We start from the raw sequence: 8,184 nt of genomic DNA on the forward strand, positions 1-8,184 counted from the left end.
CAAATGAAAAGCTTCAGAAATCTCAGTAGGATAGTAGTTGAATTAAACTGCCATAAAAAGAAAAAAAATAATATATAAATCATCAAATCATATTTCTCAGTTAAGCTTATACACATGCAATACATATATCTAAATCTGGTCAGCAATGCTACAGTTGGTTGGAATGTTTCCATGCCTCAAAAACCTACATATTAAATTGATTGATCACTTAAGCCATCTCCTGTTTCCTTTGATCTCCCATCATTTGCTATAGTGTCTGATGACTGACATCATCAGCAGGGGTACATCATCTAGACAGAGTGCTAGCCTAGAGAAACAGGGAAAAGAAACAAAAATGTGTCTGTCAAATATACATGATCAAAAAAAGTGATATTTTACAGGCATATTATTACTGTCAGCTAAATGAAGAGGTAAGTGAAATAAATGGGATCTGAAATTAGAGATGAAAAGAGATTCTGCAACTTAAATTTTCAAAGATAGAACAATACTGAGGGTAAAATTATTTATGAATGCCATATTGCTTTACAGTCCAAAGCATAGAAACAATTTTCGGATAATTCACATCTTATTCTTCTATAATATTTATGCAGTTTGGGAGCTGAGTGGTTTGTTTTTTGTGATTTAACTCTTTTGCTTTTTATTTTCCTCTGAATGTAAAACAACAAACAAAAGTTACCATAATATCAGAGCATTTTGGATCAGCATATCTGAATATACCTATCAATCAGTTATGATTTCTTATCAGTTACACCAATTGTTTTCCACTGTATATGAAAGGAAATAAATTACACTATCCAGATTTATCTGAACAGAATACACTTAAAGAGTAGTTTAAAATGTAGTTTATAATTTAATACTCTCCACAGCAATGATCTGAACTAGCATCCTACTGCTATTTTTAATTGCAGCTCTGGCAGGGAACGATTAAGCACCATTATCAAAGTTACAGAGTAAATAGGTCAGTCTCTTATCCATGGGTCCTTACACCATGATGCCATTTACCATTCCTACTATCTTGTGATAAAACCCTCAGCCTCAGCCCTTATTGAAAAGCCCTATGCCCAAAGATCTCAGTTAAAAAAGAAAAAAATCTAAAGAAAACTGTACTTCTTAAATCACTTTATAGAAAAAAAATAGTTCTATATTTTCTATTTCTGTGTTAATTTATGAAATCTTATACCTGAGAGCCATTGTTTCTATTTTGCACTGGAGTGACAAGCACTATGACCTAACAGGTCTTTTGCCCCTCCAATTTCTAAGATTAAACTGAATTGTAATGACAAGTTATTTGTGCAGAAACACTTAGACTAATGAAAGAAGCTTGTGTTAAACCTTGGATTTCAAAGTGCAGTTCCTAAGGGAATTGTTGCCAACCTTTTATCCCCAGCGCCTTCCCTCTGACTAACTCTTCTGGCTACTCAGCTTTCCTTGTGTCAAATGCATGAGTTTCCTCCACTTCTCTCTGCCCTTCAAGAGTCCTCATCACCTTAAGTGTGATGAGTTATTTGAAATACCCTACTCAGAAAACTTGCTTTCTCTCTTCTTCTGTTGTTTTCATGCTAAATCCTAACCTGCGTTCAGAAAATTTTTAAGGAATCTGATTAAAACCCAGTGAAACTAAACACAAGGGAGAGAACAGAATATAAAAGAAGTCAGATAACCTAAAGGAGATCAATTTCAATCTGTTTTTAAGCTTGTTAATAATGTGGGGCCTGCCTTCTCCCACATGAATGTACGTCTGGGATTTGCAGCACTAGGCCAGCAGGAATGTTTCTCTTTGATATGTTTTTTCTTTGGGAACCCTGGTCCCACATCTAGAATGCCTCAAAACTTCAGTAGCTGCCATATTACTTCCTTCAATTCCCTTCAGTTTTCCTGGACCTCCTGGAATTGTTCTTTATTCCTTCTTGAAGTACAATGCTATCCTGGGGGTTTGGGGGGAAATCCTTGTTAAAAAACAAAATTCAACTGAGTAAATTTTAAAGATCTTATTGGCTTTATTCAGTGATTCATGAGTCAGGCAGCATCCCATCTAGCAGATGGAAAGGAGCTCCAAAGAGCTGTACAAAATGAAAGGCTTTTATAGGCAGAAGGAAGTGGGACAAAAGTTATTAAGAGAGTAAATTGTTTCAGGCAGAGTTACTTTTCTTTGGGAGATGGCAAGTGTCTTATCAGGCACATTACCTCACTAGTGCTGACCAGGAAATTCTAGACTGACTAGTTAAGATTACATTTTTGATAGAGGCTGACACTGAAATTTGGTTAGGTAATAAGTCTCAGTTTGGTGATGTGGGCTTAGCACAAGTGACTCCATTTTGAGCTTGTTGTCTCTCTCTCTCTCTCTCTCTCTCTCTCTCTCTCTTTTTTAACATTGCCTATCATATTTAGAATATAATTCTCAATTTAGCTACTAAAAGTTCACAAATCTGTTTTAATTAAATCATTTGTATTTTTCACCCTATACTTGTTCTGATTTCTCCCGTGAAAAAATTTGTCACAAAATTAATCTGCCTATAAACAAAAATCATTTTCCCCATTTTTTCTCCCACCTCCTTAACATCAAACATATAAATTTTCTTCAATCTTAAAAAAATTTTCTTCTTTCTCACATATTCAATTTAAAAACAAAAATCATTAACACATATGAAGGATATGCCAAAAAAGAAGTAACTGTTAGCAAAAGAAAATGGATAAAGGTCTTACAAAGAAGATGTTAGGTCAGACAATTACATAATTTGTAAGTATATCTGAATGAAGTATATTGCTTTGGGTCACATTAAATATGGTTAAGTTATGAAAGATGCCCTATGATCTCATCAAATATGTTTTTCTTTTATTTTAAATTGTGTTTATTTAATTTTGTGTGGTTCATATAGAATGGGTCCTGGGAACACTGAATCATAACAAACTGCATAAATCACACCTAGCCAAAAACTACTAACTAATCCAAGATCCTACAGAGTAAGTCTCAAAGAAGCAGAATCTAGGATATAACTTGAAGAATTCTGTTCTTGTTTGTTTATTTATTTGAAAGTAGTTCAAATATGCTTACTAAAGAAATTGATTAAGGACACTTTTCTTCTTTTAAACAAGTAAAGTTACATGTAGGATTCCCTATGTATAGCAGAAAAGGGTGTTATGAAAAATATTGATGTAAAATGCTTTACCGGGGCACCTGAGTGGCTCAGTTGGTTAAGCAACTGCCTTTGGCTCAGGTCATGATCCCAGGTCAGGTCATGATCCCAGAGTCCTGGGATCAAGTCATGATCAGGTTCAGGTCATGATCCCAGAGTCCTGGGATCAAGCCCTGCATCGGGCTCCCTGCTCCACGGGAAGCCTGCTTCTCCCTCCCCCACTCCCCCTGCTTGTGTTACCTCTCTCACTGTCTCTCTCTCTCTCTCTCTCTCTCTCTCTGTCAGTTAAATAAATAAATAAAAGCTTTAAAAAAAAATAAAATGCTTTACCAAGTTTGAACAAAATTTGACTGAAATATAGTCTTTATTAGATCAGGATTGGTAGTATACATTTTATTACATATTTTATTACATTTATTACATTTGCTTATTTAAAAAATTGTGTTTTATAAGATGGTAATCTGTTATAGAATTCGTCCCGCAACCAAGTACCAAATATAAGCATGAATATCAATGAGATAAGCAAGGACATTTTTTTTAAGTTGATAAAGTGCTATTAACAATTTTCCATAGAGCTTCACCCTAGATGTCCTACACATTATTTGAATGATTAAAATATTAGTTCTTTGATTTCTGGGAATGTCTACTAGATAGCATTTCTTCTACTTTAATTGGCAATCATTTGCTGCCAATTTAATTTGAAAATAAATTCTTATACATGTCATTTGCAATAATTTTTGAGGGCAGAACCCATAAAAATTGAGAAAAATAATTTTAGAGAGAAAACACTACACCCCTTGGGCCTACTAGAAATGCTTTTCAATTTTTCTACTACAAAGAAAATTCCAACTCACACTCAATAAAAGTTAGTCTGGAAGTCTCCCTTCATTGTAACAGATGGCACTCAATTTGATCTTTTCTAAGCAAGATATCAATTTGTCTCACAGAATGCTGACAACATGGAAAGCATACAAGGCCAAGCATTTATGAATTGAACATACAATATGAGGTGGGAATGAAAGTGTTCGAAGGTGTTCATCTTAAACTATCACCACCTGACCCAGCAAAAGCACTGTATGAGAATTTCCTGTGCTTCCTTACCACTATGCAATTGATATTTAGGAGTATATATAAGCAGAGTGGGCCATACTTATAGGCTTGAAAACAAAGGATCAGACATGCCTAAAGTTTATGGAGATCCTATAGTTAGCTATGCAGTCATCTAATAATTGGCCAAAGTAAGTAATTATTCACTCTTACCAAGGTGACCAACCTCCCAAAAACAAAGAAGCAAAGAATTACTTGGTTTGACTAATGGAAAAAATAGTCTGTGCATACAAGTCAACTTTTATTTCTATGTCCCATATGCAGTGTTAATGCAGCTTAATTCTACCCATGATAAAACTAGGCAGAATACCTTGATGTGGCCCTCACATTCCACCTTTTTCACATTTCAAGAATAGACTACCAATGGATTAACACTTTTAAATCTTTGCTTTTATTTTGATTTAGTCTTATCTCTCCTCTCAACCTAAAATATTCCCTTTATTAAATATAAATATGTATATAACAGAATATATTATAAGTACTTGAGCTACTGTGAATGGTCAGTTCAGATATATCTATCTCTATCCATATCTAACTATCATCTATCTATCTAGATTTATTGTAAGATGATTTTGTTTCCTTTGAATATCTTAATAGCCAATCTGGAAATATCTCTAATCTAAGCTACTTTACTTATGTCTATATTTTAGTAAGTCCAGAATATATCATTGTATTACTTTGCTGAACTCGGAACTCATGTGGCATGACAAAAGCAAGGGATAATAGAGACAATGCTGATGCTTAATTCAAGCACTCGTTTATTTTCTTCTTCTTTTTAACATGCCTATTGATCTAAAACTAAAGAATTTAAGTAACAAAGTCACCTATCAATAAAAAACATAAATTATTAAATAAAGGATGCCAAAAAGACATGAAAATCAATTTATTACACTCTGGTCTATTTTTTCAAAGATCCATAATTTGAAGGCAAATGTAGTATAACTGTTACTAATCACCCACACATCAGTTTTGTTTTCCTTAGTTCAGTAATATACTGAAAAATATAAATACAAAAATCACCCTGAAAGTAAATTAACTTTTATAAGAAAAAGAATAGTGCTTTAAGATTCTAGTCTTCCTTCCATAGATAGGGTATAATTTTACCTTAAGTGATTAGATTTTATTTGGATCATGACACTCTATTATATGAATTTACTCCTCTAATCTGTCAAAATCATTGCTCTGAAGTTGAAAATATTCATATTGATACAAGTGCCTTAGGCTTTTGTGCAACAATACTTAGTTTTTCTGAATAGACAGTATTTTATTAAATTGGGTAATATATTATCAAATATAGAAAATGGCATATATCATTAATAATATAATATCCCAATAGTACCCAATTAGGTCACAGGCATCATATTATTGTTTTTATGAATATAGTTATGATAAACATGTCACTTTACATCTTAAGATTACTTATATTTTTATTTCCTCCCTATCATAAATCAATATTAATTAACAAGCTATAGTATGACTAGATTCATGAACTGGTTATATTTAAGAATTAAATATAATTTAACTCTTATACTTAAGTAACAGATTCCTTATTTACTCTTGAAGATTATTTTTCTTGCTATTGTTAAATAAAATTACTTACCAATCTATAGTATGATTAAGAACATAAGTTAATTATTTTTAAAATTAAAGATTTTCTGATTATTTGTGATACAATTTATTTTTACCTTTTAAAGTTACAGTTATATAAGCCTGGGAACGTTCATATCATCCTTCTTCTAGTCATGACAATTACAATAATATAGAGCATGTTGAACATATAATCTCTAAATAGTACTGTGCAAATGTTGCAAAGTTGTATATGAATCTAAAAATTTACTTATGGAAACATTCTACTCATTGCTTCATTGAATGACGGAAGATCATATATAATGCAATAGTGCATTGCTAAGGACTAATCAAATTAAAGTTTAAGAATATTGACTGTCAATTTGTTTTAACACTTTTATTATAGAAAAGTTCTTCAATTTGTTAACTCTACTTTAAAATGAAAACAAACTGATGCCTTGCTATATGTTTAAATTAAGCTTGTTATTTTGGCCTTGACACATCCAAAATAAGAACATTATTCAACACAAGCACAACTTGTCTGCATATCAGCTAGAACTATTGGAGCTTAGTGTCCTCTATAGACATTGAACACAATTACTTGATGAGTGAGTGGAAGGGTGGTTGTTTTTCGTTGACTTGAAAGGGCATATGCAATAATTAAAATTTTGTTTAAAAAAACTGGCTTCGTCCTTTTGAACCTGGCTTGAGAAAATGATGACTAAAGCAGTCTTCAGTGGAATTGCATTTGGACACCCTCAGCTAGATCTTAGAAAAAGTTCCTCTGTTCCTTTGTATTTGACAAGCATTTGGCAATTGAACTGAAGATACTTTTCTATTACACATAGGTCTTTTTATTCATGTTTGCACAAGATGATGAATGCAAAGCGGAAGTAATAATATTCGTTTTTTGGCCTTTTGGCTAAGATCAAGTGCAAACCAGAAGTAATACATATCACTTGCTAAATTTCAAATCTTTTGTTACAATTTACCCGATTCTTCTGTTTTTATAGAAATATAAAAGAGAAGTCAGGCTGCTCCACACTACCTTACCACCACCATTACCGTATGTATATTAGTGAATCAAATGCAGCATTTTGTTTCTAGGTTTTAAAACCTGAGCGTAATAATGCACAATTTCAAATTATTTATTTGAGAAGGCTTTTGCTAAATAATTTCTAAATAGTCTATGTAAAGTTCTTTCCATTCATGGGGACTTTAAAAATGGTCAGTAAAATTAACTGTCAGTCCACTGTGGTCATCATCGCTGATAGTTTAGAACAAACACCACAGGAAGCATTTCATGTTGTGGAAAAAATCAGAATGCATGACCATACAATTACAAAGTCAGAAAGGTCTCTACATATTTAGGTAACTTCAAAAAATTGAATATTTCTAAACCTGTCATGTACAGCAAGAGTTCCCTGAATGCCTAATGACCTGATAATATCGAAAGCTTCCAAGGCTGTAAAGGTACTATTTAGAGTGCCTGCTCTGTGATAGCAGGGAGCTGCTCCTTATTATCAGATTAATGTGTATCAGAAAAAGTACTTTGGCTGTCCTCTCTGCACTAGGAGCAGCTCTCCTGCCACAGCTCCTCATCCCCTGAAAATATACACCTTTGCAAAGTTCTTCTCCACCCCTTCCTGGTCAGGAGCACCTCTCAGCTGTTGAGCCAATCACTGTAGTGATACTAAAATTGCCAAAGACAGATGAGAGCAGCTCATCTGTCTTTGGCAGCAGCTTGGCAGCCCCATGTCCCCTGACCTCACTTACTCCTCGACGCAGCTTCTGAACCAGTGTGATTTCAAGGGACATTGACATAGCAGCCAAGTTCATTGGGGCTGGGGCTGCCATGGTAGGGGTGCCTGGCTCTGGGCCTGGAACTGGGACTGTGTTTGGGAGCCTAATCATTGGTTATAACAGGAGCCTTTCTCTGAAGTAATAGCTCTTCTCCTAAGCCATTCTGAACTTTGCCCTCTCAGAGGCCATGGGGCTATTTTGCCTGATGGTGACCTTTCTTATTGTCTTCACCATGTGAAGGAGCTTTCTCCACCTCCAGTGTCTTTCCCCCATGTCTTATTTTTCCTGTATGTTCCTTTTTTCTAAACCTCCCCAGGGAGCCTGGGGAAAGTAGTTGGCTCAGTTTAACAGGAGGAAGAAATAATGTATTAATAAGAAAAAAAAAAGGAAAACTACTTTCATTTTTCTGACACATAGAAGTTATAAAGCAAACCATAAGAGTCTCTTAACTATAGAGAACAAATAGAGGATGGAGGGAGGTGGCTGGGGCGTGGGCTAAATGGGTGTTGGGCATTAAGCCGGGCACTTGAGTTGAGTACCGGGTGTTGTATGTAAGTGATGAATCACTAAATTC

At 34.2% G+C, this 8,184-nt stretch overlaps 1 pseudogene; it reads left to right on the forward strand.

The window, feature by feature from the left end:
* The first annotated feature begins 353 nt into the window (after positions 1–353).
* On the forward strand, positions 354–7,848 carry LOC113920471 (annotated as a pseudogene).
* The last annotated feature ends 336 nt before the right edge of the window (positions 7,849–8,184 follow it).

The sequence above is a fragment of the Zalophus californianus genome, chromosome 3 (genome assembly GCF_009762305.2).
Source record: "Zalophus californianus isolate mZalCal1 chromosome 3, mZalCal1.pri.v2, whole genome shotgun sequence".
Lineage (NCBI taxonomy): Eukaryota > Metazoa > Chordata > Mammalia > Carnivora > Otariidae > Zalophus > Zalophus californianus.